This window comes from Oncorhynchus nerka, linkage group LG20, assembly GCF_034236695.1.
Source record: "Oncorhynchus nerka isolate Pitt River linkage group LG20, Oner_Uvic_2.0, whole genome shotgun sequence".
NCBI lineage: Eukaryota > Metazoa > Chordata > Actinopteri > Salmoniformes > Salmonidae > Oncorhynchus > Oncorhynchus nerka.
The window spans coordinates 61521557-61539009 of NC_088415.1; the positions used below are offsets into that span (position 1 = coordinate 61521557).

General features: G+C 42.8%; 1 pseudogene; it reads left to right on the plus strand.

The window, feature by feature from the left end:
• The first annotated feature begins 532 nt into the window (after positions 1-532).
• On the plus strand, positions 533-10133 carry LOC115102899 (zinc finger protein 354C-like; annotated as a pseudogene).
• The last annotated feature ends 7320 nt before the right edge of the window (positions 10134-17453 follow it).

A 17453-nucleotide genomic window follows, 5' to 3' on the forward strand; every position in this document is an offset into this window, starting at 1 on the left:
TATCTCTCTTTTCATCCTCACCCACGTGCCCCAGCTGTTTCCTGATTCAGATGCATGGTATTTTCCTCCCTAGTCTATGTCTGTCAAAGACAAGGTTCATGTTCATTAGTGCACACTGTAGCAAAAATGTGTGAATGATAATATGGTCATATCTGCCTTCCCTAGTATGTCATGGGCCCAAATACTGATCTGCCTTCATCATTGAGCTAGAAATGGACCAGTCTAGTGGAGGGAAAGGTGGCTGGATAACTGCACTGCAGTACAATGACACTCACATAACAAGTTGTTATATGAATAACTTATTAACTGGACTGTTATTAGAGTCTGTGGTGTGGGAGAAACATGTGGTTCAACCAGCCACCAAACATCATGGAGCAGCATGAAACCTGTCAGATATTTCAATATATTTATTTATTTTTTTACCCCTTTTTCTTTCCAATTGGTAGTTAGTCTTGTCCCATATGGACTCGGGAGAGGTGAAGGTCGAGAGCCATGCATCCTCCGAAGCACGACCCAGCCAAGCCGCACTGCCCACTTAACCCAGAACCAAGCCGCACCAATGTATCGGAGGAAACACTACACCTGGCGACCGTGTCAGCATGCACGCGCCCGGCTCGCCACAGGAGTTGCTAGAGTGCAATGGGACAAGGACGTGCCGGCCATATCCTTCCCTAAGCCGGCCATATCCTTCCCTAAACCCGACGACGCTGGGCCAAATTACGCTGGGCCATGTGTCTCCCGGTCGCGGCCGGCTGTGACAGAGCCTGGACTCGAACCAGAATCTCTAGTGGCACAGCTAGAACTGCAATGCAGTGTCTTAGACCACTGCACCACTCGGGAGGCCTGATGATGGTGATTTTGATTGATATTCCCTAGACACACAATGACAGGATTAGTGTACCGTGATTCGCCAACAGCACGATCATCTTGGTGTCCCATGAGAGAACTGTCAAAAGTTGGGACACAAACATCAAGAAACAGGTGCATGAAATTCTAATTCCTCAGTTTCCACACACTCAAATCATTTTTATCTGGCAGCAGTGAAGGATGCTTTGTTGCGAGATAGGAAGCCGATTCTAGATTTAATTTTGGATTGGAGATACTTAATGTGAGTCTGGAAGGAGAGTTTGCAGTCTAACCAGACACCTATATATTCTTAGTCAGAATCGTCCAGAATAGTGATGCTGGATGGGCGGGCAGGTGCGGGCAGCGATCGGTTGAAGAGCATGCATTTAGTTTTACTTGCATTTAAGAGCAGTTGGAGGCCACGGAAGGAGAAGTTGTAGGGCATTGAAGCTCGTCTGGAGTTTTTATTTTATTTTATTTATTTCACCTTTATTTAACCAGGTAGGCTAGTTGAGAACAAGTTCTCATTTGCAACTGTGACCTGACCAAGATAAAGCATAACAATTCGACACATACAACAACACAGAGTTACACATGGAATAAACAAAACATAGTCAATAATATAGTAGAACAAAAGAAAACAAAAAGTCTATATACAGTGAGTGCAAATGAGGTAAGATAAGGGAGTTAAGGCAATAAATAGGCCATTGTGGCAAAGTAATTACAATATAGCAATTAAACACTGGAATGGTAGATGTGCAGAAGATGAATGTGCAAGTAGAGATACTGGGGTGCAAAGGAGCAGGTGGCGAGGTAATTACAATATAGCAATTAAACACTGGAATGGTAGATTTGCAGAAGATGAATGTGCAAGTAGAGATACTGGGGTGCAAAGGAGCAAGATAAATAAATAAATACTGTATGGGGATGAGGTAGGTAGATAGATGGGCTATGTACAGGTGCAGTGATCTACGAGCTGCTCTGACAGCTGGTGCTTAAAGCTAGTGAGGGAGATATGAGATTTTTTCAGTTCGTTCCAGTCATTGGCAGCAGAGAACTCGAAGGAAAGACGACCAAAGGAGGAATTGGCTTTGGGGGTGACCAGTGACATATACCTGCTGGAGCGCGTGCTACGAGTGGGTGCTGCTATGGTGACCAGTGAGCTGAGTTAGGGCTGGGCTTTACCTAGCAGAGACTTGTAGATAACCTGTAGCCATTGGGTTTTGCGACACGTATGAAGCAAGGGCCAACCAATGAGAGCGTACAGGTCACAATGATGGGTAGTGTATGGGGCTTTGGTGACAAAACGGATGGCACTGTGATAGACTGCATCCAGTTTGTTGAGTAGAGTGTTGGAGGCTATTTTATAGATGACATCACCGAAGTCGAGGATCAGTAGGATGGTCAGTTTTACGAGGATATGTTTGGCAGCTTGAGTGAAGGATGCTTTGTTGCGATATAGGAAGCAGTGCGCGCTAACCAAGGTCGCCAGGTGCACGGTGTTTCCTCCGACACATTGGTGCTGGCTTCCGGGTTTGATGCGCGCTGTGTTAAGAAGCAGTGCGGCTTGGTTGTGTTGTGTATCGGAGGACGCATGACTTTCAAACTTCGTCTCTCCCGAGCCCGTACGGGAGTTGTAGCGATGAGACAAGATAGTAGCTACTACAACAATTGGATACCACGAAATTGGGGAGAAAAAAGGGCTAAAAATTCACACAAAAAAAAAAAAAAAGAGAAGTAGTTGGTAAACCAGACAAGGCAATCATTTGAGAAACCAAGGCTGTCGAGTCTGACAATAAGAATGTGGTGATTGACAGAGTCGAAAGCCTTGGCCAGGTCGATGAATACGGCTGCACAGTAATGTCTCTTATCAATGGCAGTTATGATGTTGTTTAGGACCTTGAGCTCTGAAACCAGATTGCATAGCGGAGAAGGTACGGTTGAACAGGCAAGTAATAGGGGTTGAAACAATTTTGGCAGATGTGAGCCACTGCATTGTACTGCACTCTTCCTCCCATAAATGTAGCCATATATATATATTGACTAAAAAGAGACATGCTTTATTCAGATCGTAAAACTAGTTTTTTTGTCAATAGATATGGCTACACTACAGGCAGACTACAATAGATCCTGGAAAATAGACACTGGTATTTGCCTGGAAGGTGCTAATTCTACCAAATGTTGTAGGGCTGTTGCGTTCTCATATTTACGGTAATAGATACCTACGTCACGAGTTAAACGGAAGTAGGATTGCAATTGCGCACGCATATCTCACTTGAAACGTTGCCATTTATCATAATCTGCGGATTGTTTATTGCACGTTTTACTTCACACAGAGAATACAAATCTGTAATTTGGGCTGGACGAGATGGCAAGCTGCAATTTTCAGGCGCAGTTGGTATCCATTATGGAGATATTAGCTAAAGCAGCTGTAGCAGAAATAAACAAACGGGTTGATGATAGCTGTGCAGTTATACGTTTGGAAGTGACCCAAAGCCAGCGAGATATTGATGGACTGAAAAGGAAGTGTCAAATGATGGAGGGCGAGCTGAAGAAGACGCGAGGACGAGTCAGGAGAAAAGGTAGTAGATGTGTTATTCATGATAAATTGATTGCATATTCAAAGCCCAAATGTGTGAATAGCCCTAATATTTGACTGAATACAATTATTTTCCAGCTTTTTACCCAATGGCATCTGAGAAATCTTCATATCCAGTCAAGATTGTTTTGAACAAGCAGAGGAATAGCTCACGGTGGACCGAAGAAGAGATGGCTGTTGAAGAGGACTCTCAACCCCAGGTGTGATACATCACCTTTTACAATTACAAAGACCTGATGACCTCTTGGATCAATTATGTTATTGGAATAGTTAAAGTGTTTGTGTGATTCAGTAGTATTGCAATGAAACGGGCAGGGAGTATAGCTCGAACCTTCCACCTTCTGGCCAGAATCCCTGCGAACCAATCGACTGCCACAAAAGTATGCTCCATCGGCAGAGTTGAGATCCGCTTTTATAAACCAGGGTAACTACCAAGGTGCGAATTAGGGGGGAGCCAGGGAGTGCTCAGCTCCCCTGAATAAGATGTTGGCTCCCATAAATGCAACAAAAGTCCAACTTTGTGAGGGTCTCTAAATAATGCTAATTTAACCATTCTCCTATTTGTTTAAAATGTAGTGGTAAATATGTTTCACAGTGGTAAATATGAGCTCCTTTATGTATAGATTTTCCTTTGTACTTACTCATTTTTCGCCTTTTGCTTGCCATGTGTCCTTGATAGATGGCCTTTATTCCAATGCTTTAGATTCATCTGTTGATTTGTCATGGTTTGCTTTTGATAGTCAGCTATTTAGAGCACGCATTGTTTTGTTTTTCAGGTGTGCGTGGGTGTTCTCCGTGCCATCCGTGGCCCGAAGTAGTAGACCATTTATATAGCTTCATTTTCTATCAATATTTGTTTTCTTTCCTGGATCAGCTGATGATGGTCGACTATAGCACTAGACAACTGGCCTACAGCTACACCCCAATGTACATCCAATCCATCCCAAAAAGTAATCAATACATTAATGGCAGTAGGCCTATAAGGGGACTCTTTTGGTTAGAAGAGGTTAACGTTGGGTTAGAAGCGTTACATTTTCCAATTGCATAGGCCTACATTATTTTGGATTTGTGTCCCCATTGGGAACTGTTTTCATGGTGAAACATAATGAAATGTTACATTGGCATAGTTACACTTACAGTGCATTTTCCCAGATCTCCAAGATCCATGATAGGTACAGGGTTTGAGTTCAGTATTCTATTTCAATTGTTAGCCTAAATGCTTAATAATGACAAATAACACTGTCATTAATGTAAGGAAGGAAATGTAGTGTTTTATGTCACAAGATCTGTGAAGACTCCAAGCAGAAATTATGGACAACTCATGAACTAGGGTGTAAAACATGTTTTGATTCAACTCATTACTTGATTGCCATTGATTAGGCCTACATTAATTGATGCGTCCTGCTGACAAATGTAACTTTTTTTGTTGCCTGAAAAGTCATGACACAGCTGAAATTAGGCTGAATCTGTCACGGGAAAATGTGTTGATCACGCTCGTGTAGCACATGGGGGAAGTCCTTTATTCTAACACACACGGATACAATGTGTATTACCATGAACTTCAAATAATCCTACCGGTAGTGGCAAAATAATTGGTGGGTAAACGCTGATTGTTGGTCGTGGTAAAGGTTTTAATAATGCTCCCTATACTTTTAAGTATTTTTCTGAAAAAGGTGGGTACAAGCCTTTACTTGCATCTACCCTCCACTAGGCCTGCACCACTGCCGGTAGCCTACCCTCCCAGCTAAGGCAATTTTACACACATGAACGCACGCAGAACAGGTACAGTAGCATACATTCAATATAATACATTAGGCACACGTTTTGGTGTTTTGTAACACATCTATTTCCTATCATCAAATGGCGCAAGTATACATGATGTTTAGCTGCTGGGATTATTTTGGAGTGGATGAACATGCACAGGTAGACTACTTTTTTAAGTGATTTGTTTGACAATCAGGTGAAAAATAGAATGACTGGTTATGTTCATGCCACATTCAAAGGTAATTTATATTGATTTTTTAAATCTCTTTTTCGGGATATCCAATTGGTAGTTAGTCTTGTCCCATCGTTGCAACTCCCCTACAGACTCGGGAGAGGCGAAGGTCGAGAGCCATGCGTCCTCCGAAACACGACCCCGCCAAGCTGCACTGCTTCTTGACACACTGCGCGCTTAACTCAGAAGCCAGCCGCGCCAATGTGTCGGAGGAAACACCGTCCAACTGGCGACCGAAGTCAGCTTGCAGGCGCCCGGCCTGCCACAAGGAGTTGCTAACCTTCCCCAGACGACGCTGGGCCAATTGTGCTCCGCCTCATGGTTCTCCCGGTCGGCTGTGACACAGCCTACGATCAAACCTGGGTCTGTAGTGATGCCTCAAGCACTGCGATGCAGTGTCTTAGACTGCTGCACCACTCAGGAGGCCCATATTTACAGTTTAAATGATGCCGTTATTATTAGTGCCACAAAGAAAATATTATTACTCCCATAATCTTCTTTTTTTTTACACTCAATAGAGACCCCCGAATGCCATGGTGTAATTTACACCAATGTAATGACCTTGATAGATTATAAATGAGAGAATGTTCACAACTGTTCTCAAATTGAATGGTTTATTGACCCAGAAATTATACAAGCTACTTTCTGGCTGTAGCCCATGCCAAATACATCAGATAAGAATAACAGATAGCTATCCAACTCACTTTCTGGACAGGAAAAGAGCCTACTTACAAACCAAGGTCACTGCAATATGAAAAGGGTTAGATATGGTGTGTCCAGAGTAGAGGTCGACCGATTAATCGGAATGGCCGATTTAATTAGGGCTGATTTCAGGTTTTCATAACAATTGGAAATCGGTATTTTTGGACACCGATTTGGCCGATTTAAAACAAATTTAAAACCTTTTTTTTTTACACCTTTATCTAATCTTTATTTAACTAGGCAAGTCAGTTAAGAACACATTCTTATTTTCAATGACGGCCTAGGAACGGTGGGTTAACTGCCTTGTTCAGGGGCAGAACGACAGATTTTCACCTTGTCAGTTCGGGGGAGTCAATCTTGCAACCTTACAGTTAACTAGTCCAACGCTCTAACCACCTGCCTCTCATTGCACTCCACGAGGAGACTGCCTGTTACGCGAATGCAGTAAGAAGCCAAGGTAAGATGCTAGCTAGCATTAAACTTATCTTATAAAAACAATCAATCATAATCACTAGTTAACTACACATGGTTGATGATATTACTAGTTTATCTAGCGTGTCCTGCGTTGCATATAATTGATGCGGTGCGTATCGTTGCTCCAATGTGTACCTAACCATAAACATCAATGCCTTTCTTAAAATCAATACACAGAAGTATTTTTGAACCTGCATATTTAGCTAAAATAAATCCAGGTTAGCAGGCAATATTAACCAGGTGAAATTGTGTCACTTCTCTTGCGTTCATTGCACGCAGTCAGTGTATATGCAACAGTTTGGGCTGCCTAATTTGCCAGAATTTTACGTAATTATGACAACATTGAAGGTTGTGCAATGTAACAGGAATATTTAGACTAATGGATGCCACCCCTTAGATAAAATACGGAACGGTTCCGTATTTCACTGAAAGAATAAACATCTTGTTTTCGAGATTATAGTTTCCGGATTTGACCATATTAATGACCTAAAGCTCGTATTTCTGTGTGTTATTATGTTATAACTAAGTCTATGATTAGATAGAGCAGTCTGACTGAGCGGTGGTAGGCAGCAGCAGGCTCGTAAGCATTCATTCAAACAGCACTTTAGTGCGTTTTGCCAGCAGATCTTTGTTGTGCATCAAGCATTTTGCTGTTTTTGACCTTTTTAAGCCTATCAACTCCCGAGATTAGGCTCGTGTAACTGATGTGAAATGGCTAGCTAGTTAGCGGGGTGCGCACTAATAGCGTTTCAAACGTCTCTCGCTCTGAGACTTGGAGTGGTTGTTCCCCTTGCTCTGCATGGGTAACGCTGCTTCGAGGGTGGCTGTTGTCGTTGTGTTCCTGGTTCGAGCCCAGGGAGGAGCGAGCAGAGGCACGGAAGCTATACTGTTACACTGGCAATACTAAAGTGCCTATAAGAACATCCAATAGTCAAAGGTTAATTAAATATAAATGGTATAGAGAGAAATAGTCCTATAATTCCTATAATAACTACAACCTAAAACTTCTTACCTGGGAATATTGAAGACTCATGTTAAAAGGAACTACCAGCTTTCATATCTTTTCATGTTCTGAGCAAAGAACTTAAACGTTAGCTTTCTTACATGGCACATATTGCACTTTTACTTTCTTCTCCAACACTTTGTTTTTGCATTATTTAAACCAAATTGAACATGATTCATAATTTATTTGAGGCGAAATTGATTTTATTGATGAGTTATATTAAGTTAAAATAAGTTTTCATTCAGTATTGTTGTAATTGTCATTATCAGTATCGGTATCGGCTTTTTTTGGTCCTCCAATAATCGGTATCGGCGTTGAAAAAAATCAGAATCGGTCGACCTCTAGTCCAGAGTAATAATCACAGTCCCCTGTTACAGCCTACAGATGTGGAGCAGAGAGCAGAGACTGAACCAATACTGATCAAAGATGAGGAGACAGCAGAGGATGTGTGGAAGACTGACACTCAGGAAGAGCTCAGGATCACTGAAGAGGGTGGGTGCGACCATAAGTGATACTGCTCTGTCTGTCTATGGAAGACGGTGTAGTGGTATGCACGTTGCAAATTGCTAGTTGGTGTTTTTTGTTCTGGGTTGGCATATAGAGTGCGCGTACACACAGTCAATTCGAAATCAGTCATGTTTTGCAACTGTTAAGGATCTTTTGTAATGTTTCTTTTATGTTTATCCCAAATCTTTAGATTCTGGTTCCAAGTCTGGGCAACCACCATCCTTTGAGCAACGGCACTTTGATGAGGACTTCATCACACAACCCAACATATCTCCTGAAGACTCAGTGGAACATTACCCCAATTCTGATGGTCCAGAGGAACCATGCCCACCACGGTGTACGTCTGTAGAGAAATCAAAGGTGTTCAGCACAGAGCAGCACCGGCCAGCCGAGGATGAGGACTCGCAAGAGCTGGTGATGGTGAAGGATGAGAAAGAGGAGGAGCTGGATCAGACCACGGCCCTGGCAGGACCTGACCAGTTTGTCATGGATGAGACTGATGGGCAGCTGTGGACCTCTGTGGATCCAGGCAGACACACTGATGGCCACCCAGATTTCTCCTTTCATTCCACAGAGGAGTACTCTCAGAATATATCAATTTTTCCATCTCAAAGTGGGCTGCCATCCCTTCCTACTATGACAGATGGTGTAGGGCCATCGGTTCACTCTTCTAGAGGGAAACCACATGCTAACATGTTCAGTGCAGCAGCACACATGAAAAGACATGTCAGGACATTGGCTGATGAGACTAGACAACAGATGCCAGAAGGACAGAGCAGTGAGACACTGAACTCTAATAATGATGGAAATAGTTTAGCTCTACAGCCAAGGCAGCATCAGCACAGGGCTTCAGAAGCAACAGTGAGAATGAGTGAGTGCATGACAGGGTCAAACATGGCCACCACCTCCACCTTCTCTGGATACAGCCTGAGTCGCAGTAGTTTTAACATGGTGAAGAGAATGAGGACTCAGTGGAGGTCGGGCGGCACCACCGGAGAGAAACCGTACACTTGCGAACAGTGTGGCAGGAATTTCACCAAGCAGTACAACCTGATCAGACATGCTGTGGTCCACAGCGGGGAGAAGCCCTACGAGTGCTCACAGTGTGGGAAATGCTTCACCCAGCGCTCCAGTATGAAGTCACATCAGAGAACTCACATAGGAGAGAGTCCAGTGTCTCAACATGTGGTACCCCCATACCCTGGGGATCCACACACAAGTTTGATGTTGTCTCAGACCAGATGGAACAAATAAACATAATTGCATAGTTTTTCTGTACCACTGTCTGTGAACATGTGGTACAAAAGGTATTTTGAGACATTTTGACATACTTTTCACATTTGTGAAATGTCTTTCATGTTTGACTGTTGACGGCTCCTCACAAGTTTTACCAGCCTATATATTTACAACTGGTACAAAAATATATATATAATGAAAACCTATCTGCACTTTTAGAAAAAGTGAATAACACCTTCATAGAATTGAATTGTACCCCCCTTCCTAAAATGTTGTTGCACCCAACCCCCACATTTACACTGACTGAAGTGGATTAAACAACTGACATTAATAATGTATCATAAGCTTTCACCGGGTCAGTCGATGTAATGGAAAGAGCAGCTTTTCTTAATGTTTTATACACTGTGTATATAGGAACCATTTAGTATGTGTTGTCTAGTTAGTGCTTGTCTATTTGGGATGTCACTTCTTGCCACAAAGGACAGTCATATCAAATCAGGTTAATAACTTATTTTGAAGTTACTCTGCAGCCTTAAACTGTTACGTTATTTTAACTCAACTAGGCACTCAAATGTGTTTCAGTGTATTAGCTTACATCTTACATGTATGTTTATACAACTTTACATTTGACATCTGAAAATGACACTTTTACTGTACGTTGTCTAAACTGACACCACTGGCACTGTATAAAACTGGTCATCTGAATCAAAGATCATTATATTCCGTAGATGGCTAAATCCATAAGAAAAATAAATATGTCGTTTGAAAGATTTACTGGTTCATTGATTTGCCAGTCAACAGAGGCAGAGATAACAGTGGAGATATACAGAGAGAGAAAAGGAGGGACTCAGGACGCCAACACGGGATGTTTAGTGATTTCTTGCGTCATCACTTGCTGATGCTTGGTTATGCCGGTGCAGAGTGAAGGTAGGAACAATCGTGACTCTTTCTTACTTTTTCTTATTCTTGTTTATATCTCTTAAGTAAACCCGAAACTCAAGAGTAATAATAGTGACAGTGTGTTCGGTAGGTGGGATAGTAGTGGTCAGGGGGATGGAGAGGTGGGGTCAGGCGCAGAGGTTTCATGTTCTACGACAGGCCTGCAGTCACAATGCACAGTTAAATTGAATTCCGCTGCAGTGGTAGGGCCACAATGGCCAGGAGAGGCAGGGAGGAGAGGGCATCTATCGATCACAGAGAACAGCCAGAGCCAGGGTTTGGGGTGGCAGGGTGTCCATCAACATAGGAAGACTAGGTGTGATTGAATTTGAAGTGTCCCCAGACCATGGCACAGAGGGAGACTGGGAGTGTTGGGGTGAAGGGTGTGGCCTGTTTATTTTGTGAAAAAAAGATAGGGGGAAGTGAAGAGCGTAATGATTGCTGTAGTTTGTGAGCACTGAACAGTTTGATTTGAAGTGATCACATTAAGTGTTGTGTTGGTGCAAACACAACACAAGACAGAATGACCCTGCAGAATGGCTCAAAACACAGCTCAGTATAGCACAGTAAAGCGAAGCACTTCACAGAGTGAATCAATAAACCACAAATTGCAATTGAAGAAAATAAGTGTAGAATATTAACAGCACATTTTAATTGTGTATGAAATGCTCATGATCACGTTACCATTGACCAATTCCTACAGAAAATACAATGATTGTACAAAACATTAAGAACACCTTCCTAATATTGAGCTGCACCGCCTTTTTCCCCAAACAGCCTCAGTTTTCTGGGGCATGGACACTACAAGGTGTTAAAAGCATTCCACAAGGATGCTTGCCCATGTTGACTCCAATGCTTCCCACAGTTGTGTCAAGTTGGCTGGTAGTGGATCTCTTCTCCAAGTAGCTTGTTCCATCTCCTCCCACAGATGCTCAATTGGATTGAGATCTTGTTGCTGGGCAGGCTACTGCAGTAAGCCGAATTCACTGTTATGTTTATGGAACCATTCCTGGACAATTCTAGCCTTGTGGCATGGGGCATTATCCTGCTGAAAAATGTATTTGCAGATGGATACACTGCTGCCTTGAAGGGATACACCTGATTGGCAATGATGTCCAGGTATCCTGTGGCATTCGAACGTTGCTCCACTTTTATCAATGGGCCTAATGTGTGCCATGAAAACACACCTCACACCACCAGCCTGCAATGTTGAAACACAGCATGATGGATGCATGTACCCAAGTGTTTCCCCCCCCCCCCATACTCTAGTCCTCCCATCAGCATGAAACAGCAGGAACCCGGATTAATCAGACCGGCAATGTTTTTCCAATTTTAAAGTATCTAGCGTTTTCGTTCCTTAACCGCAGTTTCTTCATTCAAACACATCTGTATCCATTCATCATAATCAATAGCTTCTACCAGGTCTTCCTCACATCTTTGTTTTACGTGCCTTGTGTTATCTGGAAAAGCTTCAATCAACCCTTGGTACAGTTTGGAAATCAACTTTGCAGGTTTGTCACACTGCTTTAAAATAGTCTCAATCTTTGAAGCGTCTGGCTTGTCCAGTGTTTGCTGCACAGAGATAATAAAGTGTCGTATCTGCAAAAATTCACCTCAGCTCCACCACAGACTGGTCTTTCTTGGCTGCCTGACCCTGCTGAGACCTGTCACCATCTGATCCTCCTAAGATGAGGCATGACAAATAAATACATTGGTGTACATTTATACCTTATCTTATCCAAGAATAGAATCAATGGTTTAATAATTGAAATGACCATTATTCACAGATCCCAGACTATAGCTTTAAGTCGCCACCCTGTAGCTACTGTAGGTCTACCCATCAACTCAAGTTGGAACTTTGTATCATTCACTGATATTGTTAATAAACTGCTAAATTGACCTGAGCTCCGTAGACTTGCCTTCCCTGGCTGTCTGACCCTGCTGGGACACTGGTCACCATCTGATCCTGCTAAGACATGACGATTATAATGTTGTGTACTGACGTTGCACCTTGACAGTGAAGCCTACAGAGCTGTTTATTACTGTGTCAGTGTAAAAAGAAGGGACAATCAATAACATTGATTTTGGCCTCTGGTTTCATTGTTTGATTCAGATCTAGTATGAATGAGGTAAAAATAATAACATTACCTAATTTTGGCAAATTAAGTTAATTTACTTCTGTTGAAGGCTACAAAATATGTTCATACAAACAACAGAGCGCAACACATACACACTGACAGCAGCTGCTTCTGTTCATCTCTCCCGTGTTGGTCCTATGCGCCAGCCTTTCAGAAGCGTTGCTCTCACACGCTCTGTGGTGTCTGTACGGTCCTAAATCTAGCCAGCTGAAACCTCCAATCAGCCTACCCGACTGCTCTAAGGTGTCCATGTGGTCCTAAAGCACACCGATGCCGTTTTTGGTATCACAGTGCAATGATGAAACTGGGGGGGACAAAATGCAGTTTCGGGGGGAGAGGGGTCATGACCCCCGTCCCTAGTGAAAGATGCGCCCCTGCCCATTCATGTCAAGGTACAATGATTTGTGCAATCTTTTATCTTTGGGCATTAATGTTTTACTAGACTATAAGTTGACTAACTAGTCCGTCTGTTGCTGTGCACAAATAGTTTCAACCTCCTTTGTCCTCTTTCATCAATGACCCATTTCTGACCACTGACCTGCCGTTGGCTGGAGGTCCTTTGGGTGGTGGACCATTCTTGATACACACAGGAAACTGTTGAGCGTGAAAAACCCAGCAGTGTCGCAGTTCTTGACACAAACCAGTGTGCCTGGCACCTACTACCATGCCCCGTTCAAAGGCACTTCACCCAATTCACCCTCTGAATGGCACACATACACAACACATGTCTTAAGGCTTAACAGTCCTTTGTTAACCTGTCTCCCTTCCTTTATCCCTCCCTTCCTTTATATTGAAGTGGATTTAACAGGTGACATCAATAGGGGGATCACAGCTTTCACCTGGATTCACCCGGTCACTCTACAGTATGTCATGGAAAGAGCAGGTGCTTCTAATGTTTTGTACACTCACTGTATATTAAGCACTCACACACACACCTAGTTGACAACAGGGCTGAATGTGAAAGGTTGAGGCAGGAGAAAAGAAGAGATGCGGAGACTCCGGAGAAAAGGAGGGAACAATGAGAAGGTGTTTGGCTGTCACCTGTTGGACCACCTGGCTACAAGCTGTCAGGAGAGTAAGTCCCATGTTCCCTCAGTCTGTTAGAATATGTTGTATCTGAATAAGTTAAATATTAGCATCCTGTTGTTCATCCCTGTTAGTTCCATAGTATTATCATCTTGTCTGCCTCTCAGTTCCTCAGGTGCTGCGAAGCTGCAGTGAATTCATTGAGGAGCATGGGAATTGGTACTTAATGCAGGTAAAACCCAAGTACATAATGTTTTCTAAATCACTTAAAAATTGATCTGATGATTTATGCATATTGTGCCCACATTGATCACGTCCCTGCTTATAAATATCTGGGCATTTGGGTTGATGAAAAGTGATCTTTTAAAAGCATGTTGATGAGTTAGTCATGGAGTTGAGAATGAAAATGGTTTTTTTTAGAAATAGATCATGCCTCACCCTGAACAGCAGAAAGCAGATGATTTAATCAACTTTCCTGCCAGTGCGAGACTGTGGTGACACCATTTATACCCCTTGACTTATTCCACATTTCGTGCTACAGCCTGAATTCAAAATGGATTTAAAAATAATAATAATATCAACGATCTACACAGAATAACCCATGATGACAAAGTGAAAATGTGTTTTTAGAATGTTTTGCAAATTAAATATAGAAATATCTCATTTGCATGAGTATTCACACCCCTGACTCAAAACATGTTAGAATCACCTGTGGCAGAAATGACAGTGTCAGGTTGTGCGCTACTGGTAAGAAGTCCGGTGCAGGAGAGCGGAGAGTTGTGATCATGCGTACACTTTGAGAGGCAGAAGTAACAACAGACGGACGCAACTGCGTCAACCTCCAGCCAAATGGCAAAAGTGCAAAGCGCGACAACAGTCACAATAATCCATAAGTTTAACAATAAACACACTCGGCTTCAACACGGTACCCGGGGAAAAACCAGCCTGGCGCACAACATGAAACATGTAACAAAACAACGACATGGGGGAAACAGAGGAAATATGTAGTGTGATTAGGGAATGTAAACCAGGTGTGCGGGGAAACAAGACAAAACAAATGGAACAATGACAAGTGGAGCGGCAATGGCTAGAAGACCGGTGATGTCGATCGCAGAACGCCGCCCGAACAAGGAGAGGAGCCGACTTCGGCGGAAGTCGTGACATATAGCTGTGAGTCTTTCTGGGTAAGTGTCTAAGAGCTTTGGATTGTACAATATTTGCTCATTATTTGTTTCAAAATTCTTCAAACTCTGTCAAATTGGTTGTTGATCATTGCTAGACAATCATTTCCAAGTCTTTCCATAGATTTTCAAGCAGATTTAAGACAACTGTAACTTGTCCATTCATGAACATTCAGCGTCTTCTTGGTATGCAACTCCCGTGTAGATTTGGCCTTGTGCGTTAGGTTATTGTCCTGCGGAAAAGTTCATTCATCTCCCAGTGTCTGGTGGAAAGCAGACAACCATGCTTTGTTCTAGGATTTTGCCTGTGCTTAGGTCCTGGAAAAACTCCCCAGCTCTTAATGATTACAAGCATACTCATAACATGATGCAGCCACCACTATGCTTGAAAATATGGAGAGTGGTACTCAGTAAAGTGTTGTATTGGATTTGCCCCAAACATAACACTTTGTATTCAAGACTAAATTTAATTTCTTTGCCACATTTTTTGAGATATTACTTTAGTGCCTTGTTGCAAAAAGGATGGATGTTTTGGAATACTTTAATAATGTACATGTTTCCTCCTTTTCACTCTGTGTATTAGGTTAGTATTGTGGCGTAACTACAACGTTGATCCATCCTCAGTTTTCCCCTACACAGCCATTAAACTCTAACTTTTTTAAAGTCACCATTGGCCTCATGGTGAAATCCCTGAGGGGTTTCCTTCCTCTCTGGCAACTGAGTTAGGAAGGACGCATGTATCTTTGTAGTAATACCCGTCTACCAATATGATATGTGCCCTTTGTGATGCATTGGAAAACCTCCCTGCTCTTTGTGGTTGAATCTGTGTTGGAAATTCACTGCAAAAAAACTATTCTGTGTGGGGTACAGAGAGGAGTTAGTCATTAAAAAATCATGTGAAGCACTATTGCACACAGTGAGTCCATGCAACTTATTATGTGACTTGTTAAGCATTTTTACTCCTGAACTTATTTAGGCTTGCCATAACAAATGGGTAGAATACTTATTGAATCAATACATTTCAGGTTTTCATTTTTTATTAATTTGGACATATTTATATAAACATAATTCCACTTTGACATTATGTGGTATTGTGACTATGCCAGTGAGAAAAAAAACTATTTTAAATTCACGTCAAGTGGTGTGAATACTTTCTGAAGGCATTGTACATGGCTGGAACCATATCTTTGTAACTAGGGGAACTGTACATTTAGCCATTTGTAGTTTTTCTCCAATAGTTTCAACTGTTTTCAAACTAACTCTACAGAATTAAACCCAGTTCTCTCTCTTTCAGCCCCTTCTCCCTCTGCCTGGTTTCTCAGAACTCAAGAATTCCTGATGCTCACCTTGTCAAGATAGCTTCTTATTCCTCAAGCATCAACAAGCATGCCTGGAACCTCACCATTGTTTTGGCTCCGACCCTTCTCAGGTGTGTGTGTGTGTGTGTGTGTGTGTGATTTAGGCTTCCGGGTTGGAGCGAGCGGTCGCATCCGCACTTCGGTCCGCAGGTAGTATAACTTTTCATTACATTTCATTATAGTACAACAGTTTGATTTGTCTAATCTTAGCAATTTCTTCTTAGCTAGCTACATAGCCGTCTTTGTATCAAAGATAATTGCGTAATTATCGTATTTCGTCGTCCTAACGTAGTCTACACTGCTATCTGCCCAGCAGCTAGCCAGCTAGCAAACGTCCACCGTCTACCGAATAGCAGCACTGTAGAAACTATTACACTCAACTGAACGACTTGATTAGTGTAGTGTTAGCTAGCTACATAGTTGTCTTTGCTGTCTTCGTATCCAAGATAATTGTGTAGTTTAGAGTGTGTAGTTTTAGAGTGATTATCTTAATTTACCGAGGTTAGCTAGCCAGCTATTTGTCGTCCTTAACGTAGGAGACACTGCTAGCTAGCCAACAGCTAGCCAACGTCTACCGAATAGAACTTCCGCACTCAACAACCCGGTCGCATTCCGCTCGCTCCACAGGTAGTATCACATTTTCATTTCATTTCATTACAGTACAACGGTTTGATTTGTTTGATCGTAGCTAGCTACATAGCTAGCTACATAGCCGTCTTTGTATCAAAGATAATTGTGTAGTCTAGAGCGATTTTCTAGGTTCGCTAGCCAGCTATTGTCGTTCTTTTAACGCAACGTAACGTAATCAACACTGCTAGCTAGCCAGCTAGCCCCCGAATAGCAGCACTGTAGAAACTATTACACTCAACGGAACGACTTGATTAGTGTAGTGTCAACAACGCAGCCACTGCCAGCTAGCCTACAAAGTCAACAACGCAGCCACTGCCAGCTAGCCTACTCCAGCAGTACTGTATCATTTTAATCATTTTAGTCAATAAGATTCTTGCTACGTAAGCTTAACTTTCTGAACATTCGAGACGTGTAGTCCACTTGTCATTCCAATCTCCTTTGCATTAGCGTAGCCTCTTCTGTAGCCTGTCAACTATGTGTCTGTCTATCCCTGTTCTCTCCTCTCTGCACAGACCATACAAACGCTCCACACCGCGTGGCCACGGCCACCCTAATCTGGTGGTCCCAGCGCGCACGACCCACGTGGAGTTCCAGGTCTCCGGTAGCCTCTGGAACTGCCGATCTGCGGCCAACAAGGCAGAGTTTATCTCAGCCTCTGCCTCCCTCCAGTCCCTCGACTTCTTGGCACTGACGGAAACATGGATCACCACAGATAACACTGCTACTCCTACTGCTCTCTCTTCGTCCGCCCACGTGTTCTCGCACACCCCGAGAGCTTCTGGTCAGCGGGGTGGTGGCACCGGGATCCTCATCTCTCC